Source organism: Myxine glutinosa, chromosome 8 (genome assembly GCF_964187855.1).
Source record: "Myxine glutinosa chromosome 8, kmMyxGlut1.1, whole genome shotgun sequence".
Taxonomy (NCBI): domain Eukaryota; kingdom Metazoa; phylum Chordata; class Myxini; order Myxiniformes; family Myxinidae; genus Myxine; species Myxine glutinosa.
This window is the reverse complement of record NC_136268.1, coordinates 70,206,718-70,229,177: the sequence shown is the minus strand read 5'-3', so window position 1 is coordinate 70,229,177 and position 22,460 is coordinate 70,206,718.

Genomic DNA, 22,460 nt, shown 5'->3' with positions numbered 1-22,460 from the left:
TCCGTGTACGTACTCAATGGACAGCCCCTCAACTTGTGATACTGCCAACACTGCTTACTGCCAGGTTTATGATTCTGATTTTGGAGTGTTGTACTGGCAACTTGTGATGCTGACATACATACTGTTGATTTGTGTTGGTGGATTAGGATACTGCTGATTTGTGATGTTACTTGGGATACTGCTGACTTGTGATGGTGACTTTGGATAGTGCCATGAGAGTGTCCTCGGTGGCTGTGGTCGTCTGCAAAAGATTGATTCTTACCCGTAAATTTATCAGCAATAGAAAACTGACAAAACTGGTTTTGGGGGCGTTGAAGCCTTTTTGGTATTAATTTTATTATTATTATGCCACATCATACTTGCCATAAGAATGACATTCTGGTCATTTCATACCACTTTTACTTGTCTAAAAGTGACATTTGGATTTATCTGTTTTTGACAAAAAACGACCCATGGAGTTATCTGTTTTTGCGGGAAAACGTGTTCAAAATCACCAAAAATGTATTTTTCTAATAAATTTTAATTTTTGAAATCCTGCCGTTTTATTATCTCATATTTACTGATTAAGATACAGCCCATGTCATTTTGATGGGGTTCACCTGGAATGCACAGCAGAAAATCTTGATTTTCTCATTTCAGAAACAATGGATATATCTGTTTTTGCATCTGAACTCTTCGCTATGCTTTCGCGAACCATTATTTATTTATATACACTTTACCATCACTACTTCCAACATGCCTTGAAATATTTATTTATTACTATATATACTTCATCTCCACGACCAACGCATAAACTTTGGATTATCTCTTTCTATACACTTTACCATCACCACCACCAACATACATTGAAATATTTATTTATTTATATATATTTTACCATCTCCACTACCAACACACAACTTTGGATATTTTTTTTGTATACAGAAGCGAGGCTCATGTAAGATCTAACACATTGAACATGAAAAAATATACAGACACATAAAACATACAATGAAAGGAGCGGGAGACAAGAAGGGGAGAGAGAGGAAAACACACAAGCACAACAACAGTAGAGAACAGGGACGTCGGTATATCTGTGGAAGGGGAGGAGGGAGCGGTACACGGTATAAAACAAATGAACACTACAAGGAATTTCAGGAAAGACGTGGGGATTGAAAGAGGCGGATTTGGGGTGTTTTAACGGCGGTAGAAAAGATCAAGGTTTTGGATGGGGGAAGACAAGAGATGGTGATGAACAGCTGTTGATGAGAGGGATTGAAGAGAGTGTGGGAGTTCGTTCCAGAGGTGGGAGAAAAGAGGAATGAAAGAGTGAAGGTGAGCAGAGTCTTGATATTGGCAGTTTCACCAAAAGAGGGTTGCTGGCAGATCTTGTGCGTCGTGCAGGAATATTTGGGGGGCAGAGCACAGACAGAGCAGGGGAACAAGGCCGGAGAGGAGTCGGTAGAAGACAGAAAGACCACCAACCTGCCTGCAGTGAGAGAGAGAGAAAAGCCCTCAGAATCAGCTTCATCGCGAGAGATTCCAATGATTCTGAATGCTTTGGTTTCAACCGCGTGAAGCCAAGCTAGGTGTAAGGCAGGAGCACCAGCCCAGTGGGGAGAGCAGTGTTCCATTGAGCTGTGGATGAAAGCTTTGTATGTGGTGAGGAGCTTAGAAGTGCACAGAAAGGACTTCGTACGACTGAGGATGCCCAGATGGTGACTGGCTTTGGAGGCCAGCTTGGAAATGTGGTTTTCACAGGAAATATCATGGCAGATAGTGAGACCCAAAAGCTTGAGTGACAGAACTTCTTCAAGAGGATTGTTCAGAAAGTAGATGGGAGGGTTGTCCAGTCGGTCTTTTCGGAGAGACATAGTACGAGTGTGAGATTTGTCAGGATTGAAAGGCATGTTCCACTTGTTTGACCAGTCTGTGATGTTATCCAGGTCTGCAGAGAGTGAAGAGGCTGCTGCCTGCCGATCTGAGAGATGAGAGATGAAGCGTCAGAGAGTGGAGTCATCAGCAAAGAGATGGAGGATTTTCCAGAGAGTCAGAGAGATCATTAATACAACAACAACAACAACATGCATTTTAAAGGCCATTTTCCCTGCTAGAGCGGGGGTTAGCCTTGCGGTCCCCATGACAATCTTCTCCATTTTGCCCTATTTTCTGCATCTCTCCTTGTTAACCCCCTTGCCCGCATTTCTTCTTCCATCATCTTTAGCCAAGTCTTTCTCGGTCTTCCCCGTCCTCTGCTTCCTTCTACATTTATTTCCATCACTCTTCTCAACCAGTCACTTTCATCCTTCCTCAACACATGACCAAACCATCTCAACCTGTTCCTCTTCACAGCATCAATCACAGGCTCTATTCCCATCATCTTTTGCAATTCATAATTTATCTTCCACTCTCTCTCAACGATACTCCGCACATCCGTCGAACCATTCGCATTTCCACCCTTTCCAACCTTCGTTGCTGCTCTACGTTCATTACCCATGTCTCGCTCCCATAAATCATAACACTTCTCACACATGCAGCATACACCTTTCCCTTCAGCTTCAACGACACTCCCCTCATCATCAGCACGCCACTCAGTTCCCGAAACTTCTTCCATGCACATCTCACTCGAGCAACCGTTGCCGAGTCTGATCCACCTTCTCCATTCAGCATGTCTCCGAGGTAGCAAAATGTTTTCACACCTTCCAGCTTCACGCCGTCTCCAAGATCCAACTCAACATTTCCTCCATCTGCAGCTCCCTCTGTGCACACCTTACATTTGAATGTAGCTGCCACACTGGTTAATGACCCTCTCAGACCACTACATTTTTGATGAACCCACTCAGCGCACATTGTACATTGAATGGAGTTCACTCCGACACCCTTCCTACACACAGCACAGGGCCACTTCCCAGTTCTTTCCACCTCACCACATGCTTTACCACTTGCCATCACCTTCGTCTTTCCGATATTCACCTTCAGACCTTTTGTCTCCATACATTCCTTCCACGTGTTCATCTTTTCCTTCAGTCCATCCATACTTTCCGCAATCAACACCAGATCATCTGCATACAACAACTCCCACGGTAAACCCTCCTTTACGTTCTGAGCCAGCACCTCCATCACAGCTACAAATAGTAGTGGACTTAGTACCGACCCCTGATGCACTCCCACCTTCACCTCAAACTCACCACTGTTCCCGTCCTCCGTCCTTACAGCTGTGCGCGCTCTTTTGTACATTGCCATCACTACTCTGATCAACCATTCCTCCACTCCTAACTTCCTCAATGCCCATGTCAATACTTTGCGTGGTACCCAATCGAATGCTTTCTCCAGATCAACAAACCCAAGAAACAACTTCTTCCTCTTCTCCATGTACTTCTCCTGCAACTGCCTCACAATGAAAAGCGCGTCTGTCGTTCCTCTTCCTGGCATGAATCCAAACTGCATTTCGTCGATCTTCACTTTCTTCCTTATCCTCCTCTCCAACACCCTTTCCAATACCTTCATTCCATGCTCCAATAACTTTATCGCTCGGTACGAGCCACACTCCAGAGGGTCCCCTTTCCCCTTGTATAGAGGGACGAGGGTACTCAGTTCCCAATCCACTGGAATGCGGCCCTCTTTCACCACCAGATTACAGATCTCTGTCATTCTCTTCACACCCCAACTTCCTGCTGCCTTCAACATATCTCCCACAACTCCCGTCGGCCCTCCCGCTTTTCTACCCTTCATTGCTTTTATCGCTTCCTCAACTTCCTTCTCAGTTATTTTCTCTGCCGGTCCTAAAACTGGGTTACTCTCTATGTTGCCATCCCATTCATTCTCTGTATTCAACAGCATTTCCATATATCTTTTCCATCTTCCTTTAATTCCATCTGGGTCGACAACGATTTGTCCCACTTCATCCTTCAAGCAACTCACCCCCATCACATCACACCTCTCTTTCGCTATCTGCTTTGCAATCCTGAATACTGCTTTCTGACCCTCTTCCGAATCCAAGCGTTCTCCGAACATTTTCCTACATGCCTCCTGCGCCTTTGCTACCTCTTTCTTTGCAGCCTTCCTGGCTGCCTTATAACTTTCATGCTCTGCTGTTTCTGCTCCCGTACCCTTCGCCTTCTGCCATTCCTTGAACTTCTTCCTCTTGTCGTCAATCCTCTTTCCAACTTCATCATCCCACCACCATGTTTCCGAGTGCCTCGGTGGTCCTTTTGTCCATCCACATACCTCACCAACGGTTCCCAACAGACTATCTTTCATTGACATCCAACCACTTTCAAGCTCAACCACATCATCCTCTACCCTCCTCAGCCTCTCTTTTAATGCCTCCCTTACTGTCACCTCTTTCAACCTCCACACCTTCATTCTCGGTTGGTACTTCACCCGCTGAGCTCTCCTCGCACCTTTCACCCTTACGTCGCAGACAACCAAGTGGTGCTGTGAAACAGCCTCCTCCCCCGGGATCACCTTTGTGTCCCGGAGGTGCCCCCTATCTCGCCTACGCACCATCAGGTAGTCAACGATTGTCGTCGACCCACCTGACGTGTATGTAACAAGCTTATTATCGTCTTTCTGGAACTGAGTATTACAAATCAACAAATCAGCTCCATCAGCAAACTCCAAAATCCTTTCACCTTCTCCGTTTCTCACACCATATCCGTAACCCCCATGAACTCCGTCAAAACCATCCATACTCCTTCCCACGTGTCCATTTAGGTCTCCTCCTACCACAACAACTTCCTCATCTTTCACGTTTTCCATCAGCTTCTCTATCGCACACCAGAACTTGTCCTTTTCTTCATCGCTTCGACCAACCTGCAGAGCATATCCCGAGATGACGTTCACCAAGAGCTTTCCAATCATCATTTTCACCATCATCAACCTATCACTCACTCTCGTCACACTCACCACACTGTCTACAAACTCCTCAGAAAACAGGACACCAACACCATTCATGCCCTCCAGGCACCCTTGCCACACAAACTTGTATTTCTGTCCCTGCCTACCCTTCACCATTCTCACACCACTTCCCTTCCATCTCGTCTCTTGCACACAACATATGTCCACTCTTCTTCTGACCAATACTTCCACCACTTCTCCTGATCTCCCTGTCATTGTCCCTATATTCCATGTCCCAAACCTCAGAAACCGATCTCCACTTCGGGCTGTACCCTGCCCATATGTACTTGTAATTGTCATGGTTCCCTTTTTGAGGCAATGTTTTTATGGCCGGATGCCCTTTCTGACGCCAACCCTCTTAGTCGTCTTTTACGACACGCAGGGATATGGTGTACCTATTCTTATCCAGGGTACACACCGGGAAACGTTTAAAACATGGAAATTCTGGGGGGTGGGGGGAGGGGGGGCGGCGTCAAGGGAAAGATAAAATGAAAATAAACCCCTTCAGCCGGCACTTAGCTTGGCGCCCCAAAGGGATACGGTGATCATCATTAATGAAGACCAGAAAAAGCACAGGGCCAGAACACTGCCTTGAGGAAATCCAGCCTGAACAGGAAGGGGAGATGAGAGAATTCCATTCACGGCCACACGTTGACTGCGAGCAGAGAGGAAGTCTGCATGCCATGCGTGGAGGTTTCCATGGATACTATCGGAGGAGAGTTTGGTGAGCAGGGCGGGGTGCCAGACTGTATCGAAGGCAAGGGAGACAGCTCTGATCGATTGGGTAAGGTGGGTACAAAGAGAGATGGGTTTGGGACACAGGCTTTTGAAGCAAACACAGAGTTGACGTGCGGTGTCAGCTGTGTAGCCGTTTGAGGTAAGGGAGGGGATGGAAGGGGGAACAAACACCAGAAACAGATTTTACTAGATGCCACCAGCATTTGGAGGAGGTAGACAGGTCTGAGAGTTCAGTCTTGCGAGTAGAGAGATAGTGTTTCCTGGATCTTCTAAGGGTAAACACATACTTGGTCCGAGCTTTGTGAAAGGAATGGAGATTGCCTTCAGTTGGATTAGCCTTCCGAGGGGCGAAGGCAAGTTGTTTCAGGGCAACTGCCTCACCACAAGATTCAGTGTACTGTTATGTCTGTGGGATAGGCAGTAATATGTAGAGTCAGGTAGATTTGTATAAATTAACATGCTCCGGATGTCGGGTAAGAACCATCACCATTTCATAAGTTCTGTTTAGCCGAATGTCGGATAAGTGTATGTCTGTCCCGGTCACGAGGAGGCGGGGAATGTTAACTGGCTTAGGGCATAAGGATAAATTATCCCTTGTACATCTTGCCCTTGGTGATTTAACTTTTGTCCCTTATGGCACCGCAATAGATGATAGTGCAGGAATTGCCCATTAAGCCACACATAATAATAAAACCAACCGGAAGCCAGGCATCAGGCACTGGGGCTGACAATCCCGCCTGGCAGACACACATCGCTCGGGCAGGCCAAGAGCCACGCCCAGAAGGACAGTGATTGGGTGGGAGTTGACCAACAGGAAGGCCGGGGTAAGAAAGGACTCGCTGCTTGGCCAGGGCAGAGCGAGAAGGCACTCATCGATTGGTGAAAGAAGGGTAAGCAAGAAGCGGCACGCTGACTGGTGGAAAGCTGGACAGGCAGTGGTGGCCTGCGGGCTGATTGGTGGAGAAGCGCTGATGACGTCACGACCCTACGTTAAAAGAACTCTCGGACCGACATTTTCTCTCTTGCCCTCTGCTCCTTGCCTTCCTCTCTCTTGCTCCATTGTCGCTCTTGTCCCTTGTTCTCCCTCGCGCTCTTGTGCTTGGCCCGACTGTGTTCAGAGACGCCATCGGAGATGTGCAGAGGCTGCGGGAGGAGCCGCGGCCCGGGAACTACGGTCCCCCGTGCGTGGACGAGTGTACGAGTGCTGCAGCGCAAATGGGTGCAACGAGGCCGGGTTCCCGCCAACACGCGTGCAACGCTGATCCCATTCGCAGACCCTGACTTCACCAGTGATCAGAGCTAAGCACACACACACCCATAATTTATTTTATCCAACGTTCTTTTATCCCTTTGTCTGTCTTTAAGTCTGGTGTGGAGGATCCCACTTCGGAAATTTAGTTTTACCGTCGCGTTTTCTTGTTATGGGCATCCGTTTTAATAAATCTTCATTATTTTCCGTACATTTCTAAACCCGGTTTTTGTTTGAGTTATTTTCTGCAGGTTGAAGGCTGCCTGGCAGGATTGCTCAGGTAAGCTCTTCAGCTTCCTCCCCTTTTCCCTTTCTTTCCTCCTGCGCAATATAGTAAAGTCCGCAATTGAACTGAATGCTTTGGAGTTAATGCTCGCTATTGGCCATTCATGATCCCTGTGGTGTTCACCTGAGGGAATCACACAACAGTACCATGGACGGGAGGAGGGGTATGACAACTGAAGACGAGATGGGATAAATCTGTGCATGAGAGAGAGCAGTTTACTTTGGAAGAATTCCCAGGAAGAGTTGATGTCATAGGCAGTAGAGAAGGCAAACCAGTCCAGTTGATTGATGGCTGCTTGAAGACCATGCCAGTCGGCCTGAGTGAAATGCCAGACTCAGACGCTGAAGAGGCTCTCTGAGAATGGCCAGAGAGATGTCCACTTTAACAAGAAAATGATCAGATTAACCGATTGGAGCAGAAGAAGGGCAGAAGACATTTGCAGGGAAGTTTGTCATAACCAAGTCTAGAAGAGAAGATGCTCCGTTGACTGAGATCCGGGTCGGGAAAGAAACAGGTTGTGTCAGTCCCAGTTGGTTGCAGAAGTCCTTTGCCGAGATGCCATGGCTGGTGAGAGAGGTACCCCATGCCCAGCCAGCTGGCATGATGACAGTTGAAGTCGCCACATATGAGGAAGAGAGGGTTGGGATGAGTGGATAGAAGTTGGTCCATGTTGTCAGACAGCGAGATGTAAATGGAGTCATCACTGTTTAGAGTACGGTACAAAACACATATGAGCAAAAGGTGGGAGCGGAGGGGGGAAGCCGTAGCCAGAGGTATTCTTGGGGGTGGGGTGGAGAGAGGGCAGTGCAAGGAGAGTGAGGAAGAGAGCTTTTGATAAAGATAGCAACCCCACCACCAGGACGAGGCTCAGGTCTATCATACCAGAGGAGGGAGTAACCAGGAAGAGATATTAAGGAATCAGAGACATCTTGAAGGAGGAAAGTTTATGTTAAGCAGATCAAGTCTGCAGATGAAGTTGGACTTCCGCTTCCGGTCCCTCGAGCAAGGAAGCGACTTCACCCTCCGCACGGCATGAAAGTTTAAGTATTTTCCCATTTGTGTCTGTCAAATTTCCACTCGTTATTTTATCGTGTATGTGTTACTGTATGTTTCTAGTTCGTGTTGGTTTGCAATTCGTGCAAACTTGTGTATAATTAATAGTTTTCAGTTCGCACCGCGGCGTGTACGGCTTGGTAACTTGAGGCTTCCCTCCCCCCCGTCGGCGTTTTGTGAATTTAAGTTCTTTCCTTCAATGTATTGCTTATTTCTTCGATTTTCTCTTCTCCCCCGAACTTCCCTGAACATTTACCCTTTGTGTAACGTTTTAAATCCCCCCAAAAAATAGACATATCTTATTTCCTTCTCTCCTCGCGGGACGTGCTCGTTTTTGTGCCCCGCCCCCTTTATATCCTCTTTCTTCCACCTCTTCCTTCCATCTCCAGCTGATACTCGCCTTTCCAATTCTAGTTTCCTCCATCTCATTTCTCCCTTTCTCCTTTCTCTGATCCACGCCCTCACTTCAGGAATTTTTCCCAGATTATTTTTCACGGCTTTGTTTAAATATGTTAAAACTTTCCCTTGCAGTGTTTTATTCAGCGGTTTATTACAACACGCTGTTTTTCTTCCTATTTAAAAGGCTTTGTTCAATTTCCTCATCAAATCATTCCATTTCAAAAAAAATAAAATTCAATCTCTTAGTCATTCCTTTGTACATTCTCTAAACTCACTTTCATTCCACCCCTCATCTATCATTTTCAAACGGATCTCTGACTTGAAAATCACAATAAACCCAGTTTGTAATAAATGTTCGTTTTCCATTAATCATCCACTTTCTAAACTCCCGCCTCACCCCTCCCCTTAAAAACTCCCCCCTCACCCCTCCCCTTTTGAACTCAAACCTGTCTCCTTCCTCCAAATCCTGGTGGTGCCTGGTCAAATCTGTTTCTGGTGTTTATTCCCCTTCCATCCCCTCCCTTACCTCAAACGGCTACACAGCTGACACCGCATATGAAAAAGTCGAATGCCTCAACTCTGTGTTTACCTCAAAATCTCGTGTCCCAAACCCATCTCTCTCTGTACCCACCTTTCTCAGTCGAACCCAGCTGCTTCTGGACTCTATGTCCGTCTCTCCTGACAAGGTGGAGAAGTTTTTGTCAAACCTCCACTCTAATTCTGCAACTGGACCAGACGGCATCAGCCCACGGGTCCTAAAATCCTGCTCTACCGCTCTATCTCACCCTCTCTCTGTTCTCTTCACCCTCTCTTTTGCTCAAGGTCATCTGCCATCTGTTAAAGTAAAAGAGCTGCATGTATACACATGATATATAAATACTTGTTCAAATAAATTGTCCAAAAATGGCAATTTGGCGGCCATTTTGTTTATGCTAATTAGAAGGTCAAGAACTCAAAATTCGGTTTGGGAACCGGGTTAATCGAATTCAGCATACCCTAATTATGTTACAGAGTGAGGTTCCCAACTTTTACCCAAAAATGCACCGAACATTCACATTTCTCAGAAATCCGTATAGTCAAAAACAGGAAATCAGAGCTGTCTCCCTTGACATATCAAGTGCTTTCGATACGGTCTGGCACTCCGCTCTGCTCACCAAACTCTCCTCCTATGGTATCCATGGAAATCTCCACGCTTGGCTTGCGGACCTCCTCTCTGGTCGTAGTCAACGTCTGGCCCTGAATGTTTTTCTCTCATCTCCCCCTTCCTGTTCAGGTTGGAGTTCCGCAAGGCAGTGTTCTGGGCCCTGTGCTTTTTCTGGTCTTCATCAATGATCTCTCCGACTCTCTGGAAAATCCTCTCTATCTCTTTGCTGATGACTCCACTCTCTGCCGCTCCATACCTCATCTCTCCGATCGGCAGTCTGCAGCCTCCTCACTCTCTGCAGACCTGGACAAAATCACAGACTGGGCAAACAAGTGGAACATGTCTTTCAATCCTGACAAATCTCACACTCTTACAATGTCTCTCCGAAAAGACCGACTGGACAACCCTCCCATCTACTTTCTCAACAATCCTCTCCAAGAAGTTTTGTCACTCAAGCTTTTGGGTCTCACTATCTGCCATGGTCTTTCCTGGGAAAACCACATTTCCAAGCTGGGCCTCCAAAGCCAGTCGTCGACTGGGCATCTTCCATCGTGCGAAGTCCTTCCTTGGCACACCTGAGCTCCTCACCACATACAAGGCTTTAATCCGCAGCTCAATGGAATACTGTTCTTCCCTCTGGGATGGTGCTCCTGCCTCACAACTAGCTTGGCTTCACGCTGTTGAAACCAAAGCATTCAGAATCATTGGAATCTCCCGCGATGAAGCTAACTCCGAGGGCCTTTCACTCACTCCACCGACTCCTCTCCGGCCTTGCTCCCCCAGCTCTGTCTGTGCTCTGTGCCCCAAATATTCCTACAGGTCGCACAAGATCTGCCTGCAACCCTCTTATGGTTAAACTGCCAAAGTCAAGACTCTCTGCTCACCTTCACTCTTTCATTCCTCTTTTCTCCCGCCTCTGGAGCAAACTCCCTCACTCTCTTCAAACCCACTCCTTCCTCCAGGTCTTCAAAACAGCTGTTCACCACCATCTCTTTTCTTCTCCCATCCAAAACCTTGATCTTTTCTACCCCCGTTAATTCACCCCATATCCACTTTTTTGAAATACCGACTTTTTTCCTGGAAGTCCGAGTAGTGTCCATGTGTTTTATACCTCTTACACCTCCCCCATGCCTTCTCCCTCCCACAAATCTCCCGATGTCCTTGCTCTCAAATGTTGTACTTGTGTGCTTCCCTCTCTCTCCCCATGTTGTCTCCCGCTCCCTTTATCATATGTTTTATGTGTCAGTTTGTCTTTTGTGATTAATGTTAGCTCTTACACGAGCCTCGATCTTGTATACAAAAAATTAAAAAAGTCTTGTTTGTCAGAAGAAACCTGTATGTAGAGATCAATCAGGTTTGAGCGAAGGCCCCTGATGTTTGAGGTCCATACCATTAAGGAAGAGGGAGGAGGAGCACCGGGTACAGGACAGGGGAGGGGTAGGGTAAGATGAGGGGTGAGAGGGGGAGGTAGGGAGAGCTGTTGATGGTGTGTCAGAGATTGCAGAAGAGCTAGGAGAAAGGGAAGGAGGAGGACAAAAGGTTTTATGGTGATGGGAGGAGGCACAGTGAGGTGTTGTTTGAGGGTGTGCAGAGCAAAGTAGAAGGTTGGAGGAGGTGGAGGTATGAGATGGAAGGGAGAGGAAGTGGGGAGGAGGCAGCTTTGAGGAGGAGGGGGGAGAGGGGAGAATTGGAGAAAGATGGTAGGGGGAGAGATTAGAAGGGGAGGGGTGAAGGGGGAATTTTGAAAGGGAGGGGTATTGGGGAGTTTAGGAGGGGAGGGGTGAGGAGGAGTTCAGGTGGGGAGGCGTGAGGGGGTAGTGTAGAAAGTGGACGATTAATGGCAAACGAACATTTATTACAAACAGGGTTTATTGTGATTTTCAAGTCAGAGATCCGTTTGAAAACGATAGAGGAGGGGTGGAATGAAGGTGAGTTTAGAGAATGTAGAAAGGAAGATATTTATTTTATTTATTTATTTATATACACTGTACCATCACTACTGCCAACATACCTTGAAATATTTATTTATTTATTTATATATATATATTGTAACGAATTTGAGAAGTGTAACAGTTTTGGAGAAGTGTAACAATTTTGGAGAAAGTGTAACGAATGTGAAAAGTATGGTTTTGTTGTGTGTAACACCCTCGTAATGTAAATAATGGTCGCAGCCGTCCTCCTAGTTAATTCCATGAAACTTACACACAGGCCACGATATATCTTTTTAAATAGTTTATTTCCTTATTCTATGTAGGCTAAATATGTGTTTCCCACTAGATTGACTCTGCATTGTATCAAATGAAATAAGCGTAGGCCCCTTTCAATTTCCCCAATCATCTCCGCTCTCCAAAGTTCCTTTCAAAAGCGGTGCGAGTGGTGTTCAATCCCGCAAGCCGCCATTGCCCATGTGCTCATCTCGGAGAAGAGGGGGGTAGGAGCCGCCAACTCACAGGCGTGGCACGTCGTCATGATCAAAAGAGGAATCGGACAGCCCTAACAGCCAACCAGCACCGCGGTTAGCGACCCGGTAGGCGTGCCCTCGCAGCCGGCGGCTTGATTCCACCCGGAGTAATAAAAGGGACTGGAAGGGACTGCTTCGGGAGATGACATGAGAGAGGACATGAGAGATGAGCTGTGAGCTGTGAGCTGTGAACTGTGAGATGAGAGACGCTCCAAACCAAAAAGGAGAAATACTTGGAGAGGAAACAAGCTTTGAAGAGACGCGCTGAGAGGAGGGAGACGGCTCCACCAGAAGGAGAGGAGCAGGTGTGGCGGAGCCAGCGCGTGACGTCTACAGCATCAGCAGCGTCGACGCGACCGAGGGTTTTCCCGCCAAAAACGCGAAGAATTGAGAGCTGCTACCTCCAGCCCTGCCGGTTGCAGGGACCTGACCCTGCCTCCCTCTCCAGCAACCCACCTCTGCCAATCCTGCCTGCAATTTCCCCCGTGTAAGTGTGAACGTCGTCTGTCTTGAATGTTGTCCTGGGGTTAAGTAAATTGAATAGTATAAGTTAACGATTCACTGTGTGACTGCTTCTTCCATCCATTGCTTGTAAATAATTTTGGTCGCTCCTTCTTTTTGCTTGTGTGTGTATAATAAATCTGTTCTTCCTCCGTACTCTGTCTTCTTCTCTTTTCCTTCTCTTTCGGTCGCTTTAGAGGTTTCCCGATTGAATATCTGTGGTGCGATCTGGTCAACGTTGGGGGAGTCGGGCCAATTGGGGATCCTGTAACAGTCGCGGTTGGACCATCCGCTCGGCCCATCATAACATCTAAACCGCGATCCGTAACAATTGGTAGTCAGGAGTTGGGATTCGAACCTGGGACTAAATTTATTTAGCCCAAATTTTGGACACCAATTGTGTTATTACAGTAACAATTGGTGTCTGGGAGTGGTATTCGAGGCCCGAACCAAATTTTTAAAAGGTGTAGAAAAAAAAAATTTTTGGTCAAAATTACGAGCTGCCGAAATTTTGTTTAATAAAACCCGAATTTTGAGATCGCGCCATGGACAATCAAGGCGATCGGATGTCGGTGGGGGAGATAGACGGGTTAGGGGTAACCCAGGACTTAGGGGAAGAAAGGGAGGAGGAGAGCAATGAGGAGGCGGTTGAGGGGGTATCAGGCGCACAAAATGGCGCTCTCGCGCATGTGGTTGAGGGGGCCACGTCCGCGGAACCAATGAGCGCGGTCCAAATGCAAGCCTTCATGGCCCAATTCATGGTGGAAATGCAGAAAAAAACGACAGTATGGAACAAATGGAAGACAGAAGGAGGGCTGATAGTGAGAAAATGGAAAGCAGAATGATAGGGGTAATGAGGGACGAAGCGAGGGGTACCGGTGAGGGATTAGACAAGAAATTTGAAGGATTAGACAAGAAATTTGAGGGGTTAGACAACGGGATAAAAGAGGTGAAAAATGGGTTAATGGGGTTAGAAAATAGGATGGAGGACAAATTGCGGGAAATAGGGGAACAATCTGCCAGGGAAATCAAACGAATGGGGAACCAGATAGAGGAGGTGCAAATCGGGTTAGAAAGTAAACTGGATGCTCAGAGGGATGAATTGGGACAGATGAGGGTGGCATCTACAAAAGAGATGGAGGAGATACGACGAGGTGTAAGTGAGGAGGTTTCGGGGCTACGCGAGGCGGTAAAGCGAGGTGAGAAGCGTATGGAGAAAGAGGTGAGGAATAATACGGCGAGGTTACAAGGGGGCATAGAGGACCTGACGGAGGAGGTGGAACAGCTGACGGAGGGACAGACTGAGTTAGTGGAGCAGGTTCAAAGGAACACTGCGGTACCAGGAGGGTTAAAGGCGACACAAAAAGAAATTAAAAATGACTTAATAGCGACACAGAGGCAACGTCAGATGGTACATGAGGGATTGACGAAGAGGTTGGATGAGGTGACAGAGGTAATGGAGACAAAGGACCGGCAGGTGAGGATGCACATAGAGACGGTCACGGTAGCCTTAGAGGACGAACTTGAGGAGACGCACCGGGAAATAAAAGAGGTGAAGCAAAAATTAGAGGAGGTGGAAGAGGGGGTGAGTGAAATTAAGAAGAGACGGAGGGAAACTAAGAGGGAGATAAAGGAGGAAGTAATGGAATTGGTACAAGGTCTGTGCTCGAATCGTGATGTGCTGCTCACTAACCAAATAAAAAGTTTGCAGTTGGCAAAAGAGGTGCGGAGACGAGGTGCCAAGGTGAGTGGCGAAATATTCGGCAATGTATATGATGTGAGGAAAGCTTCAGTCGGCTTGGGGATTGGTTTGGATCCGGGTGTTCGTGAAAGGCCGTTGGTGAAGTGTGCGACAGGTCTGGTGTGCGAAAAAAGAGGTGTGCGAGAATGTCCGACCATGGGGTGTGTGAGGAAAAAGTGCGCGCCGACCAGTGAGTGTGCTGTTGAGAGTGAGTCGGTCGTAGCGCGTGTGCGAGGGAGCACATGGAAGCGCGGTGTGGTAAGTGTTATGGAGGAAGTAACGAAAGAGTGTGCGCAAGAGGATGCGCGAGAAAGGTGTGTAACGGACAGGTGCATGGGGAAAGAGTGCGCTGTCAAGTGTGAAGGAGAATGCACGCCTGTGGTGAGTGTTACAGAGGATGTAACGGGAGAGTGTGCGCGAGAGTGTGCACGAGAAAGGTGTGTAACGGACAGGTGCATGAGGAAAGAGTGCGCTGTCGAGAGTAAGGGTGAGTGCGCTGTCAAGAATGGAGGTGAAAGTAGTGAGAGTGACAAGGAGCGTGAGTTGGTTGTGACAGGTGAGCGAGGATGTACACCTGGAATGGAAGGATGCACACCTGGAATGGTAGAGCGTGTGTGGGAATGCACACTTGAGTTGGTCGTGAGGCACGTGGTTGGGTGTGCGAGTGAAAGCACACCTGTGATTGTCACAGAGGAGGTGACCGAGGAGGGGGCGCGAAGAGGTGTGTTGGTGAGGTGTGCGAGCGACGAATGTGTGCCAAGGTGTTCGGTGGTCAGGTGTGTGACCAAGTCGGTGAGCGGAATGAGTGTACCGAGGTGTGTAAGGAAAGGTACGAGGAGCATGGGAACAGCTGGAGGTAGTAGCAAGAAAGGGGTAGCGTATGCGTGTAAGCATCCAGGTGAGGCATCGACGGTAACCGGGTTAGCGGTTAGAGCGACTTATAGCCGAATCGGGCCCTCGGTGCGTGCCGGGCTTTGCGTGCCGCGAGAACCAGCGGGGATCCGAGCCACGGCGGGTTCGAAAGGACCGCCGTACGCGATCCACGTTGGGCCTCGCTTGGAACGGCCACGTCCGTGCTCCACCAGGCGGAGCGGGCAGCTCGATAGGAAGGGTCGTCATGGCGACCGCTTTTTGTTGAGACGTGCCGGCAGGTCGAGATCGGGACATTGGATGGCTCCACGCCGAGGTGGTGCGGGGGATCTCGGCGCGGGTAAGCCCCTGTCCCTGCACCGAGTGCCGGACGCATCCAGCCGCCGGCACCAAAGAACCCGCGTTCATTGCTCGGCTGTACGAAGCCGAGCTTTAGAAGGGAATTGGCGCACCGAGAGGATCTAATAAGTGGACGGGTGATGAGGATAGTGTTTTGGCCCCGAAATTAGAAAAAAGGCAAAATTTGATGATTGGTACGGTGATTAGCAGTCAATGGCAAATTTTTGCTTTGTTGGATTTGGACGAGCGAAATTGATAGTAGGACCTCCCCGATGTGGTGGGATGGCAAATCCACCATCCCTCACAGACGGGGGGGCAAAGGAGCACTAGCTTATGGGGTGATGGCAGTGAAAACTAGCCCGGGTGGGTTAGGATATTGTGTGTAGGGATCTAGCGAAGATGACATTAGGTAACGTTAAGGTTAGTTAGTGACAATGACACCTGTAGTGGGGACGCAGGTAGAGTAGTGTGGATGATAATGACGTGGGAGCGCAATAGTTTAAAGGGACGACTGGGAAGCGCAAGTTTCAGAGGGGAGTAGTTAGATGAGATGATGCCGTGTGGTTGAGAATTGAGCAGGTGTGATTGCACAGGTGTGCAACTGAACAGGTGTGTGGAGCAGTGTTTGAGTGATAGTAGTGGTGATTGTGTATTGTGATGACCAAATGGTCCAGGAAGAAAGGAGGGTGCAGGTGGCACCAGGTATGAGTGCACAGGTGTGCAACAACAGGTATGGAGAATGGTTGTGTGAAATAAATGGTATGGGATATATGGCGTATTGGGATGGATGGTCGTGGAGTGAGTATGGTGGAAATTGTGGAGTGGAGTGGATGGTTTGAAGGTGTGAATGGGGGAAGAGTGGACCCCCATCACGGATACCCGGGGTGGGTAGAGTAAGTGTTAGGTAGAGGGTACAGGTAAATTGTGGTTGGATATTGGCATCTGTGGTGCGGGTGAAAGAATGGTCTTTGGATGGGTGCATTAGTGTTGTGGAAATGGCTGGGCGTGTAGCCTGTTAGTGTGTGTAGTTGGTTGGGCGCTCCACCACTGTGAGGATGTCGGCCAGGTGAGGCCGCAGGTGGGCTCTGGGAGCCGGTAGAGTTGTTGTGGATGGGGCCCGAGGATCCGGAGGACGGACCCGGGTAGCCCAGTGCCAGAGGGCACCGAGTGGGGTGACAGAGCCAGGAGGGGCTTTCCCCAGTTAGTTAGGTTAGGGTGAGGAGCTAGGTAAGCTCGGGTGGCAACTGCAGTGGTGGAGGTGTGCAGGTGTGTAGACCTGCTGGGAGAGCTACACGTCGCAGCCCAGAAATTGTGCGAGGGCACCGGGAGATGAATCGGGGGAGTGAGACCACAAATTGAGAAGCACCACAGTTTGGTCAATGGGAATTTGGTTTTTAGAACCCATAGTGTAAGTGGCCAATGGATTGGCAGGGAGAGACCCCGGGTAGTGTAAAGTGTGTTAATGTCATTTAGAAAGTAGTTAGGATGAAGTCTCCTCGCACCATCTGCATCCACTCACCTGAGGTGACAGGAACTCCACACCATGCCATGTTTTATTATTTTTCATTAATGCAAATGTTTTGGATTGTGAGACGCATCATGACGTGGGTGTGACATTGTGCGTAATTCCATCTCTCCCTCCTTATGAGGATTGATGATGAATTGGTGATGGCAAATTTTGAAGTAGAGGGATTGGAGACGAATTTGGTGTAGAAGGGAAAGATGGGGAAGACAAGACGTAGTGACGAATTTGTAAAGGTGTAAATTCTTGTAAATATGGGGTAAGGGCAAGGGTAGTGTAGGTGACAGGGGGGGTGACGTACGGTAGGGACGAGTTTTTCTCACTTCGCTCTCCGTACGCACTTCACCCTGCATTGCCTTTATTGACGTGTACCCTTGTGACCTTACCCCTCGCTCATTTGCCTTCCCCCCTTTTGTCTCCCACTTGAGGACCTGTGCGCCATTGGGTGCCGAGGGGAGCGTGCGTGAGGTGGCCATTGTGCGCACGAGATTCCCAGAACCAGCATGCATTGCGTTGATGTACCACTTTATGGACCGCTGTTCTGCGGCCAAGTACCACTTGATGGACCCCAGGTTCTGGGGCAGGGCACCTCTGTTGGAGACCGGCCATAGTGGCCAGGGAATCTTGCTTGCGGACCTCGGTAAGGCAGCACCTATGCCAAACAGGTGGACCACCCTTAGTTGGCCCCTGAGGCCCTAAATAAAAATGAACACAAGTTGTGCTTTTTATTATTTCCAAGTAGGCCGCATGAAGCCAGAAGACGTCGGGAAGAACATCGGCCCAGCAGAGAAAGAGAAGACCACCACCAGTTGTTTTGTTGTGTTTATTATGAACCGTGGTGACTGTGCACCGAGTGGTGCTTTTGGTGCTTTGTGGTGCTTTTGGTGCTTTTGGGTGCTTTGGTGGTATTGGTACTGGTGCATCGATGCAATGCGTGCTGTCTCCTCCCTCCCAACAGGAATTTCTTTTTCTTGTTCCCTAAGAGAAAAAAAAAAACACAGGTGCTGGGTTGCGTTGTAAATAAGAAATAACGTTACTGTAAATAATGCTCCCCACCGTAAATGTATAGTTTGAGAACAATTCCGTAATTCGGTTAGCTGTGGGCTTGAGTCTGTTAGACAGGGTGCAATGCAATAGGGGGACATACTTATTGGTGTTTTAAGATTGTCACACTCAGGGTCAGGTTAATTGTAGAGGGAATTACACCTACGTGTCACACTAAGTTAAAGTTTTGTAGGCCCGAGCACGGGCCTGAAGAAAGGAGGGTGCAGTGTAACGAATTTGAGAAGTGTAACAGTTTTGGAGAAGTGTAACAATTTTGGAGAAAGTGTAACGAATGTGAAAAGTATGGTTTTGTTGTGTGTAACACCCTCGTAATGTAAATAATGGTCGCAGCCGTCCTCCTAGTTAATTCCATGAAACTTACACACAGGCCACGATATATCTTTTTAAATAGTTTATTTCCTTATTCTATGTAGGCTAAATATGTGTTTCCCACTAGATTGACTCTGCATTGTATCAAACGAAATAAGCGTAGGCCCCTTTCAATTTCCCCAATCATCTCCGCTCTCCAAAGTTCCTTTCAAAAGCGGTGCGAGTGGTGTTCAATCCCGCAAGCCGCCATTGCCCATGTGCTCATCTCGGAGAAGAGGGGGGTAGGAGCCGCCAACTCACAGGCGTGGCACGTCGTCATGATCAAAAGAGGAATCGGACAGCCCTAACAGCCAACCAGCACCGCGGTTAGCGACCCGGTAGGCGTGCCCTCGCAGCCGGCGGCTTGATTCCGCCCGGAGTAATAAAAGGGACTGGAAGGGACTGCTTCGGGAGATGACATGAGAGAGGACATGAGAGATGAGCTGTGAGCTGTGAGATGAGAGACGCTCCAAACCAAAAAGGAGAGATATTTGGAGAGGAAACAAGCTTTGAAGAGACGCGCTGAGAGGAGGGAGACGGCTCCACCAGAAGGAGAGGAGCAGGTGTGGCGGAGCCAGCGCGTGACGTCTACAGCATCAGCAGCGTCGACGCGACCGAGGGTTTTCCCACCAAAAACGCGAAGAATTGAGAGCTGCTACCTCCAGCCCTGCCGGTTGCAGGGACCTGACCCTGCCTCCCTCTCCAGCAACCCACCTCCGCCAATCCTGCCTGCAATTTCCCCCGTGTAAGTGTGAACGTCGTCTGTCTTGAATGTTGTCCTGGGGTTAAGTAAATTGAATAGTATAAGTTAACGATTCACTGTGTGACTGCTTCTTCCATCCATTGCTTGTAAATAATTTTGGTCGCTCCTTCTTTTTGCTTGTGTGTGTATAATAAATCTGTTCTTCCTCCGTACTCTGTCTTCTTCTCTTTTCCTTCTCTTTCGGTCGCTTTAGAGGTTTCCCGATTGAATATCTGTGGTGCGATCTGGTCAACGTTGGGGGAGTCGGGCCAATTGGGGATCCTGTAACGGTCGCGGTTGGACCATCCGCTCGGCCCATCATAACATCTAAACCGCGATCCGTAACAATATATATATATATATATATACATACTTCATCTCCACGACCAACATACCACCTTTTATTATTTATTTAAATACACTTTACCAACGTACCACCTTGAAATATTTATTTATTTATATATACTTCACCATCACTATCAACATACTACCTTTAATTAATGAATTATTGATATCGACTTTTCCATCACCTAATGTTTGATAGTAGATGCCTGAGAAGAATACTTGGGATTTGCTGAATGAAGAGAGTAATCAACGAGGAAGTGAGGATAAATACTGCGCAGAGCAAGTTATGTGAGCTGACCGAAGAGTGTATGTGTCTGACGTGGGCCGGGAATGTGCGAAGGATCGGTGAAGATCGGATAGCCAGAGGTGGAGAGATGGATACCAGAAGGAAGGACACCAACAGGGAGGCCGAAGAGAAGTTGGAATAATGGGATTAAGGAAATGGCTAACCAGCGAGGAATCCAACACCCAGAGATGGAGCCTTAGGATCAGAACCTTTCGAGAAGAAGGACCCACGAAGGGAAAGCATCGCCAAAACGACAAAAGCGTATTGAATTAATTAATTTATTTTCACTCACCGCTTCCTCCATTCCACCTTGAATTATTTATTTAAATACCCTTTTATCATTCCACCACCGACATAACACCTTGAATTATTTAAATAGCTTTTTATCATCCAACTACCTTCATCCCACCTTGAATTATTTATTTATTAAAATACCCTTTATCATCCCACCACCGACACACCACCTCAAATTATTTATTTACATTCACTTTACCATCTCCACTACCAACACACACCTTTGAATTATTAATTTCGTTTTACACTGCCATCACCACAACTGACAAACCACGTTGAATTCTTATCTACTTATTTATATACACTTCAGATGTTACCACCACCGCTGCTGACATACAACCTTGAATTAACAATTTATTTCGCTACCATTTACCTTTCTACAACCTTTATTTGTGTAGATCTATTTAGTTAGTTATTTAAATGTAAAATCTACACATCCCATTTTTAAGGCAGGTGCGGTTGGGACCTGTGTCCTCTGCATCATGCTGAACATCGTTAAAGATTAAATTATTTCCCATACAGATCAGATGTAATGGTGTTAAGATTTTTATGAATTGCTCAACCAGACACCCCTTGTGGACCCCCTCCACACTCACAATGGTCTTACTCCAAGCCATAAATTGACAACACCTGCACATGCTGTGCCACTACTCCAATCCTCGTCACCTAAACATTGCATCATTCGGATCACCTCATCCTACGGGAAGGAAGTCTAACTAGCTGGCCCATCTGCTTGTAATCAATGGTGGAAGTGAATGACCCAACACTCCATTTCAAAAAGAGTAGTACGCCGATGGCCTGCACACCCCCTGGCCAGGCTCCTGTGTGTTGCTTGTCAAGTCTTTTGCTTCATTGACAATACTAGGGCATGCCCGTACTATATATATATCTAAAAGTATATCCCCCCCCCTCTATTTACATGAAATGGTTTGGTCCATTCGCAAAGCCAAAGCGAACGGCTTGCGAGTACGGTGACAATCCCCCCCCTCTATTTACATGAAATGGTTTGGTCCAAAGCGAACGGCTTGCGAGTACGGTGACAATCCCCCCCCTCTATTTACATGAAATGGTTTGGTCCAAAGCGAACGGCTTGCGAGTACGGTGACAATCCCCCCCCCTCTATTTACATGAAATGGTTTGGTCCAAAGCTAACGGCTTGCGGAGTTTGGTAAAGAAATCGCCATATCGTACACAAACGCGCAGGAAAGCGAAAGAATCGCAAATTAGTTTTAATTAGTTTTAAAACATAGTTTAACGCCCGAGCGAGTTTAACGCAATCGCAAATCGCATCGCAAAGCGAAAGAATCGCAAATTAGTTTTAATTAGTTTTAAAACATAGTTTAACGCCAACATAGCGCCAACATAGTTTGCCGACGGGAAATAAATGAATACGCTCTCAAATGTGCCGTCCGAGGCAGAGTCTGTTCGCCACGTTCGGCACACGTGATAGCTCGCTGCTCTCTGATTGGTTGAATCGTTTTTTGGACATAGCTCGGTAACTACTTCTCCGATTAATTTAAAACCTTGAAAAGGCACATCCTCGGGTCCCCAGGAATATACCTGGCAAGTTTCAAGTATATCGGACCGGTAGTTGTCGAGAAACAGCGGTCACAGACAAACATACATACATACATACATACATACATACATACATACATACATACATACAAACATACAAACATACACACAGAGATTGCTGGAATTATAGATAGATGGCAACACAGATTGGTTCTATGGCTGAGACAACTATATCCACACACAGGTTGAGTGCCCTCTTTCTCGAGAGTCGCTCACTCATCATCTTTTCAATATAAATACCAAATACCTTCCCCAAGTGTATGGACACTAAGGTGGTGTGGCACTATATCAATTGAAGCTTATACCCAAATTCCCCAGCAGTGATACAATCAGCACATATAATTCACAGTTAAAATGCATTACCAAGTTGCCTGTGCCCTCCCGGAATTCTAAACGGGTAAGGGATGGAGGTGGCAAAACTGCAAATGGCGTCTTCTGTCATCGAGCCGGCAAGCTTGGAGCAACAATTCACATTTATTGTCACATCTCATGCTCCAATGGTGGTGAGTTGCTCCATTTGAAACTTTGTTCAATATATTATGTAGCTTTTGATGCCCGGGATCCGTCATAAAAATTTGTACTGGTGTCAAAGCCAATAACCAATATTGCAAATTATCATAT